The 21,061-nt window shown below is 43.0% G+C and overlaps 1 long non-coding RNA gene across 2 annotated transcripts in view; it reads right to left on the bottom strand.

Moving 5' to 3' along the window:
* The window catches only part of LOC307024116, a 150,610-nt gene that overhangs the window by 122,021 nt on the left and 7,528 nt on the right, over positions 1–21,061 (bottom strand). The gene's annotated exons all lie outside the window — the stretch shown is intronic.

Consider the following 21,061-nt stretch of genomic DNA (forward strand, 5'->3'; position numbering starts at 1 on the left):
CCAACATGACTAACTGCCCTTTTGTGTATGTACAGCTCTCAACATGCCCAGACTTGGAGTGATTTTCACCTCATTCTGAAAGAAAGAAGTGAAATGTGCCAACGTCACAGCCGTCTTGGTGTGTGGTGCGAGATGGGAGATGTAGTTCATTGAGCAGTTTCACACAAAAAAGGTGTTCACGGTTTTATGACACATTTTTTTGACTTGCAAAATTATCTTTTAAATTGACAAACATCATATGTTTAATTCGTGGCACAATTCAAACGGGATCGAAAGATAATCTTTCTCTCGCCATTGACTTCAATACATAATTTTTCCGAAATAAGGTCCCATGGAGGTCCCCCGGAAAGTGAGGGACTTCGCCTCTCTATTAGGGCACGAGATAAGTTTGTGCACAGATGGAAGGCTGACAGGCAGGTAGGCCATCCAGTTATTTTAGCCAGGTCGGCTAAAATGATTGGTCGTGCTTTTTACAGTGCTTCGGCTTCCACAGATTAATTTTTTGTATGTATTTATTGTCAAAGCATTTATTATATTCATTGCTATCGGGACGTTAAGAGCATTCCAGGATGTGACGCATCTTTTAGTTGACCTAATTAAAACCGTTTTGTTTTTTATTTATGTGTCACAGTATCACCTCAAAATACAAGATACGAAACATTTTCAACCTTTCAACAAAATGTAAATAGTCCTACAAATACTTTTATTTTATTTCCTTCTTATTTTTGTCTAAGCTCAAGGGAGCCAGAGCAGAGGGCTTAAAGAGCTGCATGCGGCTCGAGAGCCGCGGGTTGCCAACCCCTGCACTAAACCATAAGATATTCAGCAGCCAAAGTCCACTATCAGAGGTTGAATGAACATATATTATCTTCATAGTCATATATCAGTTCGTCCTTAAGCATTTTGTAACTGTGTCTTTAGATTGAAGTCTTCTACAATACAGCATAGTGATCATTTCTACATTAGCATAAAGTAGGTTATTTAGGGTGATGGACAGACTATACTAGGATGTTGTCAAGTTTGGGATACACTACGTCTACTTTTTCCTATGATTAAAAACACCTGAAGTATGACATAATATTAGGTTGAAAAAAAGGCTACCATATCTTTGAAACTGAGTGAGCTGCAGAATATATTTCTGAGTTTTAAGTCTTGATATTAGTGCAAGCTTCACAATATTACAAACATCTTTAAGATTCTGAAGATCCAGTTTCACAGGATTTGTTGAGAACAAAAGAATATAGACCATAGATAATGGAAGCATTCAAAAATCAGCGCAGCAACATGTATCTCCAGAGACGGTTGTTATTCAGGATAATCCACACACCTGAGTGTGCTCTCAGGGTCCAGGGACAATTGTTCACAGTGTATGTGTCCTTGTTATTCTGGTAACAGGGACATTGTTTCTGTTGGGTTTCTTTAAAACTGCGGCGGTTAATGAACCCTTTAACACATGCATATATTGAAACATGTAAACTGTAGCTGTTAGATAAGGTGTAAAAATCTAATTTCTCTCACCCACACTGTCACCACTGACACAAATACACACCACCTTCTTCACAAACAAACAAACATTGCACAATGCGAGGGTCCTGGATCACTGAGCTGTGTCTCCTCTTTAATCTGGGAACCTTGAGCCGCGGGCCCCGATGACAAAACTGTAATACTTCCGCTTCTCTCCTTTCACACACTTATGAGAATCCGATACGACTGGAGAAGCACACTGGCTCTCTTCCATTCGTCTGCTCAGCACTCCATCCATGAGGATAAGTGAGAACAGAGGGTGTGTGTGTGTGTGTGTGTGTGTGTGTGTGTGTGTGTGTGTGTGTGTGTGTGTGTGTGTGTGTGTGTGTGTGTGTGTGTGTGTGTGTGTGTGTGTGTGTTATGGGGGGAGTATTGCAACATCATGATAAAGAGATGGAAAAAGGGTTAGTGGGTGCAGCAGAGAGCAGAGAAGGAGAAGCGGGAGGAGGGGGGGACAGGATACTTGCATTTTTTGGAGCCATGATTTAAAAAAATATATATAGGAGTGTTTGAGATGAGAAGATGAGTTTAAAAGAGTGAAAGAGAGAGTGGAGAAAAGTCAGGAGAGAAAGAAAACAGCTGGCTTAGAGAAATGCGGCGAAGAAGAGGAGAAAACCCCCCTCATGTGAAGACGAACCTGCATAATTCATGTTCGGCTCCTTTTAGAAACAGCAGCTTCATCAGGACAGGCCCGTTTAACTGTAGCAGTGTGTGTGTGTGTGTGTGTGTGTGTGTGTGTGTGTGTGTGTGTGTGTGTGTGTGTGTGTGTGTGTGTGTGTGTGTGTGTGTTGCACACTGAATTCTGCTTGTAGTGGCATGTTGGTTCGATGTGTGCACTTTCTCCACCGCTACTATGCCAGTGAACAATGTGTCCAAGCACACAGATGTGTGTTTGTGTGTGTGTGTGTGTGTGTGTGTGTGTGTGTGTTTAACTAGAAGTGGAGCTGTGAGCCTTCACCTTGCTCTGCTCTTCACCCTCACTCTCCCTGACTGCACTCTACAAGGCCATTAGAGCTCCCTGAGGCTGCCCATCTCTGTGTCTGCTTTCATGTGTCAGTGAGTGGGCTCAAATGTGTGTGTGCGTGTGTGCGTGTGCGTGTGCGTGTCGACCCCACATGGTTGCATGTGGGTGTGCGGTACCTTCATGCTTTCATTATCAGAATGTGGACAAAGACAAAGACATCTTTCTGTGCCTTTGTGAGGAATTTTAATGCACAGGTGTTCAAGGTCAATGTTCAAAGCCTTTATTGTCATATGCACAGCTAAAGTGTAGTTATACAGTATAACGAAAATCATAAGTCCGAGCCTCAAACAACAATGCAACATAAATATATATTACATATTATTATTTTTTATTTTTGTATATATATTTGTTGGTATTAAGTGTTATTTTTAATCACAAAGCTATATGGGGGAGATAATATTGATTTTATTTGTAAATTGTTTATGTGTTTGGTTTATAAATTACTTTGAGTTGCCATATACATATTCTATTTAATTGTATTTACCTGTACAATTTTATCTGTTTTATTGTGTTGCACTGTTGGAGGAGCCTGTGACCTAAGATTTTCATTGTCTTAACTACACTGTAGCTATGTACAAATGAAAATAAAAGCCTCTGCTTGAAATAAAGTTTGATTTGATTTAATAAAACAATGGAATAGGGCTAGAAGAAACTGTAGAAATAAAATAATGCAAGAGAATGTTGCAAAACTAATGTTCAGGTAATGCAAGAGACGTTAACTACACAATTAGCATAAAATAGGATGAGCTTAAGATAGAATGTAAAGTGAAATGCTGTAGTGTGAAATAAAATACTGCTTACTGTGTGTGTCAGCGTGTGAGAGCATACAGTACAGCCTGTGCATACAGTGGTGCAGCTGCAACGAGCCTCGGCAGGGTTTATGAAGGCAGCGCAGCAGGAAGCTGGTCTGATCAAAAGATCCCAGGCCTCTGGAACACAGCTCGGCTTTACCACTGTTGACTGCTAGATTAGCATGCCGAGAACAAACATCTCCGTACAAATAGATGGGTAAAAAAACGTTCTTAAGAAGAGTCAGCGCTCCCACCCACTCTCCTCACAACCAATATGTTAAAATGTGACAATGTTGTTTCACAGAGAGACAGAGAGGAGTGAACAGAGGGAGAGACACAGAGACATCTTTTCTGCTGGAGAGAACAATGTATTATCTCAAATACACAAAAACATGTCACCAGAGGGAATATTGGGCAATGGCTTCCAGTTTTTTTAAACTGATTACAGTAGCATAACCTCCAATAATCTGCACGAGAACCCTCAACCTGTTAATCCCGACAGACCCTCCCGCAACATCTTGCAGGAAACAGTGTCTGTCATTGTCTCTCTATGACCTACGTTCCTGCTTACCTCACGGACGTCTCATGGATCTATGTTACTGACCACTGTTCTAGTTTTCCTCGAAAGAGTGTTTTTGTTTTCCTTGTTTTCATTACTGTGCAAATCCCAGTAAAGTCTTTATTTTGAAACACTATCCGAGTCTGAGTTTGAGTCGTGCAATTGAGTTCATGCTTCAGAGTTCACTCCTTGACAGTAAGAACTGACCAACAAAATGAACTCAGCCGACGCAGATCAGATAAAGAATAAACTTTCACTATAAGTTTCTTAGACATTACAAAAGGGGACCTCAATTATTTTTTAATCTCTCCCTGATATAGTTTCTTCTTTGTTATACAGGTTTTTTGTGCAAAAGTCTTGATCTGGAATGTGTGAGAATATTTGCAATGTATAGGGATAATAAACAATGTTCCAAATATCAGTGAACATATAAGCATGTATGCACTGATTTAAGAAAAACCTGTTCTGCGACAAGTGCCTGCAACCGCAACTGCTCCAATATTACTGCGGCTAAATTGTCTTTCAAAAGCTGCCTGTGGGCACAGCCATGTGCTAAAGCTTATCCTGGGGTTTTACATTTTGAAGGTTGTTTGGGTTTTAATGTTATTCAGCAGAGTGGCTTGATGAGCAGAGTGTTTGTCGGATCCCTTCCTATTACTTTGGATTACGGCTGGTCGTACTGCTTTCATTAGAGTGGACGCTTTGAGTTTGGATCTGAACATGGATTATGGGATATTTACCTCTGTTGGCCTCTAACCTGTGTAACATCCACAGCTGCTTTCATGCTAGAGTGAGTGCAGCGAAGGTCATGGGAGAACAGGGAGGCCCTCCTCTCAGCGAGTACGCAACGGCCAGGAAAATCAACATGAGCACGCCACTAAACAAGCAGCTTTTTGATTCTCACTAATTATGAAACGGTTAAACATTCTGAGCGCGTTTCCCCTCCTGCGCTCCGGTTGAGATGCCCTACAGCCGCGGTGTTGCACCGGCCCTCAGATGGGGCTCGTCAATTAGAGCTCAGGCCGAAGCGCGGCATGTTAATTTTGCGGTAAAATATTCCTCCTTCTTCGCTAATTAGGTGCTAGCCGTGGTCGAAGAGCTCCGTTGGTGGAGCGAGAGCAGTCTGTGCTGCATAGCAGTCCCCCGGTATCGTTTGGCTGACCAAAGCAGCCGCGATAACAGGGAATTATTTTTAATTAACCGGTGCCGCCTTCTGCAGCTAATGAGCCTAGTTAAAACCAACCGACATCTTGCTGCAACGTGCACGCTCCTCGCTTCAGAACCATATACTCAAAAAACTAAAATGTGCAGATAAATAAATTACAAGGTGAATAGATAACAAGAGTACATGCACGGATAAATAAGTGCTTGAGTAGGGCGTGCACGCCGGTCACACTGGCACTGCTGCGTAAAAGACATCAGAGTCTCGGGGGAATGTCAAACAGGAGAAGTGAATGTGTGAATAGTAAAGGAACGTGTTATAGCAGAAAGTTTTATAAAGTGTATTTCTGGTATTTTAGTTTTAAATGTCCCATTTTTGAAAGTCTTGTTGCAGTTCCCAGAATATCAGGAGAGTGTTAGAGTCTTTTTGGTTGATCATCCATTGTTTGTGCAATTTACAGGGGAATTCCCAGATACATTTTCAGATAATGCAGTTAAAGTCTTGTGAAATTAATGATTCATTTCCTGTAGACCCATAAAAGAGGCCTTGGGAATTAGGCCACACAGTTTGTTTTTGTTCCTATGGCCATGTGTGTGCGTGAAAGATGCTTTAGGGCTGTTGCAGCAGCTAGAAGGGGATTGCTGCTCAAATTATAACTGTGTGTGTTTTATTTGATTTCTTGGTTTTATTATTTCATGTGTGGGTACTAAATTGCTACAAACATTGTGGAGAAATTTGCTTAAACATGTTTTATTACCCTGTATGAAGAAGGAGCAGTTGTGGATGACAGGAGACATTCTTCTTAAGATTTTCAGCATGTCAATTATCAGGGAAATCTACCTATCTTGAAATATATGTGTGTGTTTAATTACTTTGTATCAATAATAAGCAGTCTGTGTAAAAAGAAGCTGGAAATATGCAAAGTGAAACCTTTTATTTGAAGGAAAGATGTGAGCGAGGGAATATTCTTGAACACAGCCTAAATCTCTGGAATGCGGCAGGACAAAATAAGTGTGTGTTCTCTATAATGGGCCTGTGTAAAGTTTTACTATTTGAGAAGCACTAGTAGGACTGCTTGAGAGCAAAGGTAATGTTTTCCTCATTATTATTTGATATTGAGGTAACTCACATGTGATATTTGTATAATCCAACTATAACAACTATATCTTAAAACATATTGTTAACTTGTGTGTAGTAACCTGAAGGGGGGAAGGGGGCCACAGACAGGGAATGTGCGTGTGCTGGCTGCAAGATGTAAGATAAGATAAACACACTTGTTATTCGGAGTCGGGTCGTGCCGGACACCGAAGGTGTCTGTTTTTCATCAAACTGAAGAGACTTTTTGTTTCCCGGGTCTCCTGGCTGGCTCGCGCTGATTGGCTACACACGCCCTTGTGTTTGCCTCTACCAATGGATGAACCCTCAGGGGAGCATCCACACAATGCCTCTTGTGGCTTTTTGTATGAAAGGCTGTGTGTTCCTTTGGTTTGCTCTCTTTTTTTTCAGGCTGACCAGACAGTAAGAGGGGAAGGAGCAGGAAGTACTTCCTTTGTATTGCATTGTATTGTCTTTTTATCATTAAAACAGATTATTGTTTAACTTGCATCCTGGTGTTTCTTAATCCCTTCCTTTTTACGAATTTACCCAGCTCACTAAAACGACACGCGGAGACGAGGTTGGTTTTAAACATCCTCTATCCCCATCAATAGTGAGGAAGGTTCAGAGACGATGACCGTGACATGCACACTGCTGAACGCTGACAGTAGTGTCTCGCTCCTGCAATCTTTTAGTCCACATTCAGAAAACAGAGTGATGAATTTCCTGTGTGAATGTGGGAGAAGGACACTTTTTTTTCTTTCTGCCTGAGTCAGAGTGAGCAAGAGGAGGCTTTGAAACTCTGCCCTGTCTCCTGCACAGAGCAGCATAGGAGGAAAAAAAACGAGTTGGCCCTCATGGCTGGTTATTACTCTTCAGTTGTGTAACAGCGACATTTGCCCCACTCTGAAGCACATTCATCTCTACCTCCAAACCGCCTGCATTCTCAGAACTGCTGGCTATGGATATCACATCTTCACCTACGCAAATATCTCCGTCACACACAGGTGACACTCGCTTTATTAGCTGTTCTGCATATGGCTAGGGGAGTATGTGTATATGGCAGTCAGCAAAGACTTTAACAAAGCTGGCAGAAGCAGCATAGGAGGGTAAAAAAAAACAGTGACGTCCACTAATGGGACAACTGTTTGGGTGCAGTTAGAAACCACAAACATAACCAATATTTATTTTAAGAACTTAACTTCCATACCTAACTTTATTTGCGTAACAAACATCCTTATTCTAACCCACACTGGATATTTTCCTAAACCTAACCAGTTCTGAAGCGCAACCAAAACCATTTGTTTCAATTCATGTCAACTATGTGTTTATAACTGCAACTGTTCATCCGTATGGGACAAGTTGGGCATGATATTGAGTGTTTGGTTATACGTAAATAGCGGGTAAATAGACATAAATGTAGACATGAAATGGAAAATGGAAAATTTGCAGAAGAAAAAGCAGAATTAGAACCAGACGAAGAAGACGAAGAAAACAAAGAAGACGAAGACGAGAAGAAGATTTTTGATTTTTAAAACAAATTTTATTTCCATTTGTTTTAACTATACACCGAAACAAAAAACAAAAAACATTACACAAATCAAATAAATAAACAGATTTTCACGTCTACCAAATAAATTTCATTTGAAAACGTTTTACCCATTTCAAAACATCATCTTTTACACACTTTAAAAACAAAAAAATTCACCTACCCTTTAAAACTTCAATATTAGAGAGTCATTTTCCCCCAGTGAGCACAGACCCTGCCCAACAGCCCACACATCCAGAAACCCCTGTAGATGATTGATCAGCGTATAGTATGCATGCTCCACCCTCAGACGCGCTGCCACCAGCCCCCTCAGACAGAGCACTGCATCCGTCCACCCTACTCCAGCAAGTTGGTTCTTCCTACTTTTCCAGATTGCTAATTTTGCATTAGCAAACAAGAAATTGATCAATAGTAGGATTTCCTTCTTTTTCAGGATGTATTTGGGGCCATGGACAAAAAGTGGTATGGAGAAAACCTCCCCGAACCCCTCCACCCACTCCTGTAACATTTTTTTAAGACCAGCCAACCGGGGACAGGACACCACTAAATGCTCCAATGTTTCTGCCATAAAACAGAACGGACAGCCCCCCCTTGTGCCTGGGTCAAAATGAGCCCTGTATTTGTTAGTGGCTATTGCACCGTGTATAATTCTCCATTGGATGTCAGCCATCCGTTTTTCAACGGGAGACTTATACAGGATCCGCCAGCTGCCCTGAGGGGAAGAGCCCAAACCAAACACATCTGTCCACCTCGACTCTCTGACGCCTGCGAGCGAGCCGAGGTTTAGCACCTTTACGCAGCTAAGATATAGCTTCTTCCCATTGCAGGAGCTGAACATTCCAGGTGTTAGAGTCCCCAGTGATAGCAGGAGACCATCCTCCTCTCTCCATTCCCCCACCGCAGGACCCACCCTCAAGGCAGGAAAAACATAATCATGTCCCTTTCTCCACTGGTCGGCCAGATCTGCATCCAGAGCAAAAGTCCGGTGGGATGGCGACAGCGACTGCCACACCTCTTCTACCAGGTTCTCCAGAACTCGAGTTGATCGAATGCCCGTCACCTCAGCCAGTTTTTCTGTGGAGATCCCTGTCAAATGGCCAAGTTTTACCACTCCCGCTTCAATGAACGCATTTTTTAGGGCGGCTGAAGAGAAAATGGTTCCGGAAAGAAAACCAGTGTCAAACAGGGGCTCCTCAAACAGCCACATCCCAGGCCGGGGGTCGGGTGGTCTGGTAAAACTCAGAATCTTCCAGGCATTGATGACTGAGCAGTAAAAAGGTGCAAGTCCAGTTATCTTGTACGCAGGGGCCTTCAGCAGAAACAGGTGTTTATCAAAACCAAAGCCCCCTGCCCTCCAGAGCAACAGCCGGGCCTTAGCCAGCCAGCAGGGAGAGGCACCATACAGCAGCCGCTGAGCTGCCTGCAGTCTAAAAGCAGCAGTCCTCGCAGTAATGTCCACAAGGCCCTGCCCCCCCTCCGCCACAGGGAGGTACAGGACCGATGCTGGCACCCAGTGATGACCCGACCAGAAGAAATCCACGAGGAGCCGCTGCAGTTGTTTCATGAGGCCCGGCGGTGGGGTTAACACCTGGAGTCTGTGCCACAAAGATGAGGCAACCAGATTGTTGGCTACAAGAACTCTTCCCCTGTAGGACAGCTGGGGTAGCAGCCATTTCCATTTGGCTAATTTTGCTTGCACCTTTCCCAGCAATCCCTCCCAGTTCTGTGCCACCATGTCCTCAGACCCCAACCAAACTCCCAGGACCTTTAAACCCTCGTTTCCCCAGCTGAGGTTACCAGGAAGACTGGGCCTATTTTCTAAACTCCACTGACCTACCAAAACTGCCTCACTCTTCTCCCAGTTAACTTTGGCTGAGGCAGCCTTCCTATACAAAACTAAACTGTCCTGTAGCTCCTGGATATCTCGCTGACCCTGGATAAAAACACTGACATCATCAGCATAAGCTGATACAACCACCGGGGGGGCCTGAGCTGACACTGGCAGACTCAGGCCCCTCAGCCGGTTTCTAAGCCTGCACAAAAGTGGCTCGATGGCAATACTATATAATAGGCCTGAGATAGGGCAGCCCTGCCTGATCCCCCTTTTAACTGGTACAGGTCTGCTCAGCCCTCCCCCCACTTTCACAACACAACATGCATCACTGTACAAACACTTCACCCAGGACAAAAAATGCTCCCCAACACCAAAAGCCTGCAATGTGGCAGCCAGAAAAGTGTGATCCACACGATCAAAGGCCTTCTCTTGGTCAATAGAAATAATACCAACATTTATATTGTACAGTTTGCAAACATCAAATGTGTCTCATCAAAAACAAATTGTCCACAATTGATCTGCCAGGGATGCAATATGTTTGATCAGTACCAACAAGAAGTTCGATAAAACACTTCAGTCTGTTAGCTAAAACCTTTGACAGTATCTTATAGTCCGTACATAAGAGAGCCACAGGTCTCCAATTCTTCAGCAGGGTTAGATCTCCTTTCTTAGGCAACAGTGAAATCACTGCACGCCTACAGGAAGCTGGAAGAGTCCCTTTCCCAAAGGACTCCATCAATACATCCAACAAATCATGTCCTAAAATGCTCCAAAAATGTTTTAAAAAATCTGCAGGTAAACCGTCTATGCCCGGAGCCTTGCCGGAGGCCATCTGTGTCACCGCAGAGGTCAGTTCCTCCAGCGTAATGTCAGAGCCCAAGGTGTCACTTTCGGCTGGACTCAGCTGTGGAAGACCCTGAAAAAGTTCATCAGCGGCTTCCACGTCACAACCTTCGGCTTTGAACAGGTCCGTGTAGAAGGACACTGCATGTCTCCTCATCTCAGCAGGTTCAGAGGTTACCTGTCCATCGGGAAGACGCAGACATACCATCTGCTTCCTTTGGCCCACAGACCTCTCCAGGTTGAAGAAAAAGGTGGTTGGTGCATCAATGTCTCTCATGGAAGTAAAACGGGCTCTGATCAGAGCTCCCTTGGCTTTCTCCTGAAGAAAACAGTTAAGCTGTTGTTGTTTTAGGAGGGACTGTTCTATATTTCGAGCAGACACACTCTCTAACTCTCTGATCTCTCTCTCTAACTGCTCTATAGCTCTCCTAGTGTTTGCAGTGGAGTAGGCTGTATACTGTTGACAGAACACTCTAATCTGAGCCTTTCCTACCTCCCACCACTGACTCAGGGAGGGAAAAGACTCTTTCTTTGATTTCCAGTTGATCCAAAACAATTTAAAATTCTCACAGAAAATCAAATCTTGTAAAATTTTAACATTAAACTGCCAGAACGATCTAGGTTTCTCTGTGTTGGATAAAACCAAATCCAAAGAAACTAGCTGATGATCTGTAAAACCAACAGGTTGGATGTGACAGTTCACTGCACGAGTAATAAAAGAAGAAGACATGTAAAATCTGTCTAGCCTGGCTGCACTGACGCCCCCATCTAGCATTCTCATCCAGGTGTATTGTTTAACGGAGGGATGCTTCATCCTCCACTCATCCACTAAGTCAGCCTCTCTTATCACCTGTGACAGTAAAAGGGACGACTGAGGATGAGGCTCACGTCCTATTCTGTCTAAAGTGACATTAGTGCAAACGTTCCAGTCCCCCCCCAGTATAACACACTCTCCCTGTACACTAGTGTCTAGCTTGTCTTTTAATAACTGAAACACAGATACACGTGCAGGGCCCTGATTGGGTGCATACACATTAATAAAAGTGAAACTGAACTCTAACAGTTCCACTTTCACCATCAAGGCTCTACCTGCCACTATCTCAGTGCTGGATAAAATCTTTACATTTAGAGAGGGGGAGAATAAAACAGCTACTCCAGCACTAAGGTTTGAGCCATGACTGAGTACATACTGACCCCCCCACCACATCCCCCAGTCCGTCTCATTCAGGCTATCACTGTGCGTTTCCTGCAGAAATATCAAATCTAATTTTTTCTGATTAAAGACTTCTAACACTAAAGCTCTTTTCTGTGCACTTCTACCCCCGTTCATGTTCAAGGAAGCAACCCTTAAAGCCTGCATTAGAGGAAGGAGACAGAGAGAAAGAACAGACAGGTACACACAGCAGAGAGGAGACACCCAGTGTTGGATGATCATGTTGAAATTATTTAGACCTTTTCAGTTTCTTCCCTCTTTTGCTTCCTGTCGTATCTTTTTTCATAGCAGTTACATGCCTCCTGAGACGATAACGTTTCTTTTCATCCAGCAGGTCTAACCCTACAACTTTCTGAAGAGTTCTCACTGTATGAAGAAACTTGTCAATGTCAGGGAAAAAATCTCTCACTTCCACTGACTTGCCAAAAGACTCGTCTAAAAAGACATTAATCTCTTCCAAAGAATATATCTCTGCGTTCTGAGAGAGACTATCTGCAACTGAAACACAGTCAGAATCCCCCTCACCGTCTGTGTCCATCTCTTTCACCTCATTATTGTCTGCAGCCTGTTGAAGCTCTTTTTGCCGCCCAGAGCCAGACGGCAGCTCCTTCTGTGTGCCAACAGCCTCTACCTGTCCCACAGCACCAGTCGTCACCTGTCCTGCTACATCATCTCTCATCCGTTTACCTGTTTCCACATTTTTTCCTCTCACACTCACCACACTCTCTACAGTCCCTGTTTCATCTCTCACGATATTCATCCCTACTTCCTCCGCAGCCACCGGGGCCCCAGCGGGTGCAGCAGCAGCAGCCCCCGCGACACCGGGTCCCGCTGCCGCGGCCCCGGCCGCCCCGGCGGCCCCGGCCGCCCCAGCGGCCAGCCGCCCCAGCCGAGCCGGCCGCTCCCGGCTCGGCCGCCCCAGCGGCCCCCGGCGGCTCCCGGCCCGGCCGCCCCCGGCTCGGCTGCCCCGGCGGCCCCCGGCTCGGCGCCCCCGGGCCCAGCCGCACCCGGCGGAGCGGCGTGCCGTCTCTGTGGACATGCAACACGTTTGTGACCCGACTCCCCGCACTCAAAACACTTTACGCTCCCTGAGCTCGCATAAACCATATAAAAACCCTCTTCGTGCCTCACCCGGAAGGACACATCTAGTGTCTGAGTGGGACAATTCAGAAACATGAAAACCTGTCTCCGCAGAGAATGGACATGTTTTAACTTTTCATCCTTACACCCCAGAGCAACAGTGCGGAGATTACTGGCTAACTTACCAAAACGCTTCAGCTCCCGTTCCAGCGCCTCATTCGGGATGAACGGAGGAACGCCAGACACAGTGATCCGTGTGGACGGTGTCGCCAGCGGTGAAACTTGAATGTATTCCTCGTTTAGCATTAATCCGCTCTCGATAAGTTCCGTCACATATTTCTGGTCTTTCAAAAAGACCACGACCGCTTTGTTCATGCGGGAAGCATAGGAGATATTTTCATGACCGACCTGGTCCCCCACAGCCAGCAGCACCTGCTCCACTGTGCTTGCGGCCTGAGCCACCAGCCGCACTCCGTGTCTCAGAGACACCGGCGGCGCCCCGGAGGACGCCATGTCGCCATCCCCGCCACGAGGCACGGAAAAACACAAAATTAACAAACTAACCGTACTTGCAAAGGGTACAAAAATCCCAACGAAAGATCATACAGTTAAAGAAACGATCGAAACAGAAACAAAAGAATTAAAGTTTTAAAGTTGAAATTCCCTCTTCCCTCTTCAAACACACATCCACCACCGAAGACGAAGAAGAAGAAGAAGACAGAGAAGAAGAAGAAGAAGACAGAGAAGAAGAAGAAGAAGAAGAAGACGAAGAGGAGGCGAGAAGAAGACCAGAAGAAGAAGAAAAGTGGTGTGAGAAAGAAAGAAAAAGTAGAGGAAGGTCAGCGTCATGGAATATACCACTAAACAACTTAAACTATAAACAATAACAACAGAAAGAATATTTTGTATTTCGTAGGTCGCATCGCCCATAAATCAGAAGAAGAAAAATATGAAAATGGAAGAAAGCAAACTATAACAAGTTGTTAAAATAACAGAGAAAGAGTGGAAAATAGACAAATATAATGTGGAGCTATGTCAGGGTAACACTTGTTTTATCAGCGGGTTGTACTGTGTGTATGGAGGAGGTGGTAGTACAGTGAGCAGAGATGTTCACAAAACTGCAGCATGGCTCTGTGACAGCGTGTTTTAGTGTGCCTGCATCCAGGGGGTGACAGGGCTGCGTCTCGTTGTGTCTCCATGTCGGGGGGCGAGGTCTGTGCATTGTGGGAGCTGACACAGGAGAGCAGGTGGTGTCACGCTGACGAGGTAATCACCACCACCATGGAGCGGGCTGAACTACACAGTTACCTGCACCTCCCTCCCACTGCAGACCTCAGATCAGCGTCACTGGACTGTGAACAGCTGCTCTCATTACTTTTAAAAACCTAACCAAGCTGTGTTGATGCCTAAACTTAACCAATTCCAATATTTTCAATTCATGTTACCCATGTGTTTATAACTGCAAATGTGCGTCCCTATGTGATACGTTGGTAATGATAACATGTTTTGAGCCTAAAATGCACACACAAGACATGAAAAATGTCCATAAAAGTCACATGCTACGAAAGGGAAATCCCATGTGGTCACTAAAAGAAGGAGAAAATGAAGATGAAGAAGAAGGTGGGAAAGGAAAGTGTGAGAAAAGTAATAGAAATGTAATGGAATAAAATAAACATAAAAACAGGACGGAGGTCTGTAGTTTTTCCTAGGCTACACAGCCTAGAAATCAGAAGAAGAATATGAAAATGAATGAAAGTAATATTCAATGAGTTGTTTAAATAATGTGGAAATAGGGTAAAGGTACAGGGTACAGATAGAAAGAAGAGTAGAGGAAGGTCAGCGTTGTAGTACAACAAGGTTATCACCATCACCATCACCATGGAGCGTGGTGAACTACACTGTTACCTGCACCTGTCACACTGCAGACCTGGGATCAGTGTCACCATCTCATTATACCTCTATTCGTGGGAGCTGAACTTTAAATTAGTCAGCGTGGCACCTTCATTAGCCTGCTTGAATTCACCTCCTCGCAACGCACTAATGTGCAATACCGCACTTCATCTGCACATCACACATCTTACCATCATACTTAGCTTCTCATCTCGAAAACCAAGCGGAGCCGGAGGCGGCGGCGGAATCAAGTAAAGGTCATCTGACGTGAGCTGGAGGTGCATGTGATGTGAATTCACTCACCGGATTGATTCCTCCTGTACGGCCTAATGATCAAACCCTGGTGGATTTAGAGGATAGTCAGGCCCCTTCACCAGAGTGTGGAGGAGACTGATGCGCAGGGAAATGAGATCCTGTACACACTGTTACAGTAGAGGGCCAAATGAGTTTGATCTGCAGATCATGTTCGCAGCAAAAAACCAGGAAAAACCCGGCTCATCTTATTAATATGAATCTGACAAGCTTTGTAGTCCAATGTTTACAGTATCTTTCTGTTTTTTGCTATACAGTACACTGTAAAATGTTTGGCTGTAAAATTACAGTAAATTACTGGCTACTAGTTGGATTTCACAGTAATTGACTGTAAATATTTCACAGTAATTTACTGTATATATTTTACAGTACATTAGAATAAAAGTACAACTAAATACTGTGACTTTACAGTTGCCATGCCCATGGAATTACTGTGATATAGCAGTACAGAGCTGTGGTAATATGGCACCTTGCTGTACATAAATTACAGTAATTACCTGTATTTTCACACTTTTACTGTAGAAGTAATGCAACACAGCCAGTAATTTACTGTAAATATACAAATCTAAATAATATGATAATATATTGTAAATTTGACTGGGATTGTACAATAACTACACAATTCAATCAGCTCAATCAGCAAAGAAAAACAAAGAAAATGCCCATTTTAACTTTTTATTACTCCATTGAAGTGCAAAGTACATTTCACAGTGTCTTGGACATGTTGTTACGGCCCCAACCTCTACTCCGCGGTAGTGGCTCGTGCTGAGACCCGTAACATGAAAGAATACACGCAATAACCGGTACTTGGTAACGAGCATTTATTGATAATCAGCCGTTTGCTCACACAAGCAAAATGGGAAACAAAAAGAGGTCTGGAGGACTGGCCAAAAGGAACAAACAGAAGGAGGGAACCCAAGCCAGCCACACCACGGGCCGTTGGACCCAGAGCTCCCCCCCTAACCAGAAATCAATTATAAACCCTATGGGAAACAAAATCAAGCCGCAAAAACTATACAAGGTCCTCCGGGCTAAACATAAACACATCTGCAAAAATATGGCCTACAGCTCAAAATGGCAAAGAGGTATTCTGAGGAGAGTGTCTCCCGGCGTTAGGCGAGACATCCTTCTCCTCCAGCTTCTCTTTATATATACACACGGCTGAGTGGAATTTGGAACACCTGGGCAGAGGCGGAGCCAGGGAGACAGAAAGGAAAACAAGGAGGGGAGCACGTAACACATGTCTACGCAGACATCCACTCAAAGTCAACGATTCTTCTGAAGAATGTGCTGACATGGGGGTTTAAATTGCCATGCCTCTTTTTGGCTTTCGAGCCCGTCCCTGGGTTAATGCCCAGGAAGCACCTGAAAACACTAAGTCAAGACAACAATTTAAATTTTACATAGATTTATATGTTGCATAGTTTATTTTAAGGCACATGCAGCGGTGCCCCTTTCAATTTAAGTAAAACCTGCACCAAAGAAATAAATTAGTATTTAAAGCCAAGCAAGAGCGATAAAAGCAAGAAAATCACTTAATTTGTTGTGTTATCACAGAGGATGGTCTGAATACAGTATTTTACTATGAAATAATACAGTAACATGTTGTGAAATCCTGGTAATCATTTATCCTGTACATTCACAGTAATTAACTGTGCCTGTATTGATTTCACTGTGAAATTCTAAATTACAGTATTATATTGTGAACATTACAGGTAAAGACTGTAAAGTGGTAAAACAGTAATTTATTGTAAAATATTACAGCTAAATATTGTGAAATCATGGTAATATTTTACAGTGTATGTGTTACATAAGCACTCGCAGCATTAAGGGGATTATGAAGAATTCCTGGATATAATAAATGACGTGATGAGAGAAAATGTCAACTGTTCAACATCTGACAATAATAAAATAAAAGCAAAGGATGAAGGTACACCAAATTTACCAGAATTATACAAAAACATACTTTCAATGACTGTCTTTAAAGAGGCCCTATTATCGATTTGGGGTTTTCCCTCTCCTGTAGTGTGCACTAAAGGTTTGTGTGCATGTAAATGGTCTGCAAAGGCTAAAATCACTGTGTTCTCCAGACAGAGTGTCTCTCTCATACACACACCCCTGAAACGCCTTGGACTCCTTTGTTTACTTTCTGAACATACTGTAGTGGCGTCACTATGTTGCACTAACTAGGGTTAATACAATTTGATGTTCAGGACTTCAAGCGCTTAAAATTCGAGCAGCATCATCATCTCTTTTAAAAAGTGTCCTGGTTACATGTCCACTAACAGTTCATGCATGCAACTTCAACCCAAAACGGATCTTTTCCTAAACCTAACCAAGAGGTTTTTTTAACCAAACCTAACCTATTAGATATGTTTCCATTCCCATTTACTACCTGTTAACATCTGCCAGTGTGTGTCTTAATGAGGAATGATAATTAGTGTTAAGTGACACAAAGAAGGCCTAAAATGCATAGACATAACATGTGTCAGAAGAAGGTGAAATGAAAGAAAGTAATCCGGGAAAAAGTTGTTTAAATAACAGAGAAAAGTAGAGAATGTAAAGAAAGAGAAAGTAGAAGAAAGTCACCGTAATGGATTAAAAAGGCCAACAACAATCGCCAAGCATAAAAAATGGGGGCGTCAAGATGGAGGTCTGTGGTATTTCTCGGGTCGCACCCCCCATAAATCAGACTTTGTAGCCAGAAACTCATTTTGGATTTAAACACGTCTTTGCAGGCTATGATTGAGCAAGTGGACGCGTATGTGTGACAGTACAACACGGCACTAATGAGATCCCAAACCAGAAGCAAGCGACGCTGGAATTAGTGCCTTTCACACCAACACCCCCCACTCCCCCCTTTGGTCCAACAGCTCCCTAATTCTCCTTACACTTCCACTGGCTTTATTAAAACCTGGACACGAGGCAGGGTTGAAAAATGAGCTGAACTCAACGTCGGCTTCGACAGTGTAATGTGCTCTGGAGGAGAGGAGGGAAATGACCTATGAAATACAACTTTGTCTTTAAATACAATACAGCCCTTGTTACACACATGTTGAGTGTGAGAGTGCGCACATACACATTTGCGCACATTCCTACGCAGACACATGCCAAGCATCGGAACAATTATGCAAACAGTCTTCATGTAAGAGACGGAAGCTTAATAATCAAGTTTCTACACAAAGCCTAGGTTTACCCCTCCCATTCTCCAACTGAGTAAATGGTTAGCCACGCACAAAATAATAATAGAAGCATGTAAATGAGACATTTTAAATAAGGTAAATCAACAAAATCCCTCCGTGTGCAGCCAACTCACACAGTGGGGCTAGCAGATGCCAGCGTTTAGAGAAGTAAAGCAAACACTGTGCTGCTTCCTATCAAAGGCCTCCTGCTGCCTCCGACTGATTTTAATGAGGTATTAGCAGTAAAAGATCAACTTTATTTTTGTACTATTCACTATTCACTGCAGGCACCACCCCCATAGCCCCCCCCCGGCCCCCCAGATCTGAGTGATTTCTCTTCACTCAACGCCGGGGCTGTGAAATGTGAATGGCTCATTTCAGTATTACTTTTTAGTTTTTTTTAAAAAGTGGTTACAATACTTTCTGTGTTTGACTCAAAGAACAGCAGGGAGTGTGTGTTCCTTGTCATTAAGGTGCTTTGCTGGGTCATTAGCAGTTGTAGCCGAACTGCAGCACAAGGGAGAACATTTCATAAAGACACACACACACACTGAATACGCGTGGGTGGGTCACCACTGACTTATACCCGTGGCTTCGCTCCACAGATGATTAAAGCTAATGGTGACAGAGAGGAACATGTGTGTGTGTGCAGACAAACATACCAGCGAGCGCACACACAAACACACACACAAAGAGGAAGATGAAATCTGCACTGTGGCGCCGCAACACACACAGGCTTTTGATCAGCTTTCAGGAGAAGGCTGTTGCACAACAAAATAAAAAGCAGGGACATTGCAGAACATGCTGCTCAGTATCACAGAAACATTTCTGACTGTACGACGGATTTCAACTTTAGACAACATATTACCAGTGGTGTAAAGTAACTACAGTAAGTACATTTACTCAAGTACTGAGTAAAATGACTTGCGCTTTACTTGAGAATTTAAATGTTTTGCTACTTTATACTTTTACTCCACTAGATATTTTTAGTACCTTAGTTAATTTGCCCATTTGGATATGCAATATAATAATCACTTAAATAACACTTAAATTCTACCTGAAGTAAATCCACAAGCTACCCTGCAGTATACAATGTCATTCAAACTAGCTGCACCTTTACCAGCTTTGATAACAGTTTCATGCATTAATAATTATAAATAAATAAATAAAACATATGACATATATTATTCTGAAAAGGTCCAATGTGCATAATGAGTATTTTGACTTTTGGCATTTTAAAAAGTATGTTTTGATGCTAATACTTTTACTTGAGTAACATTTTGATTGCAGGACATTTATTTGTAACTGAGTATTCCTACACTCTGGTACTTACTCAAGCTAATCTGCTGGTTGCTTTTTCCGGCGCCCTTTCCCTGTTATCTCCCTCTCTCATTAGTCAGGCACATTAGCTTTCCTGCAACTCTTACAGTCAAAGAAAGGAAAAGAGAGCCTGCGGCAAAGTGACCTTCTGGGGATGGAGCGAGGCCGGGGGAATTCTTTGACACCACTGATCTCCGGCAAGTTCCGTCTCGGCTCATACAAAACTCTGATCTGATGCAGCCATCAGTGATTGACACGCGGGATGGAGTGAATTTTAAGCGCTGTTTCCGTGCAACGGCAGATCATTTGACTACAGATTGACAAGACTGGTGATGGCTGCTGGCAAATTAACTCTTGAAGAGATGTCACGAGGAGAGATCTGAGGTTAAGAAAGATCTTACGTTCGATTAAAGCCAGAGGTCGCACACGGGAGAGGGTGGATCAAAAAACCCAGCTTGGAGTTCCTGCGCAGAGTTAACCCGATAAATGAACCGCTGAAAGTCTTGTGCACAAAATGATGAGATTTACTGACGTCCAGAGGGATGTAGCCGGGGCAGCATAATTAAAGGTTGCTGTTTTTGTTTTTCCTCATTCTCACCACTGCAGCTATATCAAATTATGTGGCCATGGCTGGAGGCGACACTTGAGAGACCTTCAGTGCCCGGGTCTCTGTCAACGCTCCAACACAGCTCAGACACAGCTCAGACACGTCACCTGCAGACCAACACCTCTCACACTGCTGCAGTATAACAAAATATAGGGATGGGTAGATTGATAAATAGATAGACATCTAAAAAAAGTTAAAGAAATTGTATTTTTTACTCCACTATTACTCTTTACTGCTTGTGCTTTTTACTCCACATGTATTAATACTTATATTTACTAGCTACTTTCTATATCAAACACATTATATGCTCACATGATATGTTGCAGTACTGTATACCAGTATTCCAAAGAGGATATATTGGCTGATAGTTACTAGTTACTTTGTGCATATAAAACATATGATATGCTTAAATGATAAGATACAGAATATTTTCAATTATACTTCACTTATACTTTTAATGCAGTGTTTTAAAAACATAGTATTTTAACTTTTACTTAAGCAAAGGATCTGAATTCTACTTCTACCTCTGAATTTAGCCTGTACTATCCCATACACATGTATTACAGTCATTTTGTGCACTCTTAAACCTTTAACAATGTAAAGTAAATGGACACTATCGAGAGAACAGACAAAGAGTATGAGTATTGAAACTCGTATCCGTCTTCTAATCCCTGCCAAAAAAGATGTTTGAAATATATATTTTTGAATACCACCACCATTTAAGTCATTTTGATATCTTTGACTACTATCAAATGTAACAAAGTTCATTGTATGTGGGAGATTATTGACACTATTGACACTGTCAATAAAGTTTAGATGCAGCTAAAGGCACAAGCCATTCAAATACATCGCTTTTGTGCAGCCTGAAATTGAAACTTCTGGATCAAGGAGTCGAAACACAGTGAGAACACGGGAAAGCTCCAACTTCACTGGTTTATTCTTAGTTACCGCCGGAGCATTGACAAAGACATGTGCTGCAGTCACTAAGTTACCTGCTCAACCAATTCTGAAGATCTCTCCCCAGTCCCATGTATTGAGCTAGCTCTGAGAGAATAATCCAAAATCTGCATGACAAG

This window comes from Notothenia rossii (genome assembly GCF_949606895.1).
Source record: "Notothenia rossii genome assembly, chromosome: 11".
NCBI classification, from domain to species: Eukaryota; Metazoa; Chordata; class Actinopteri; order Perciformes; family Nototheniidae; genus Notothenia; species Notothenia rossii.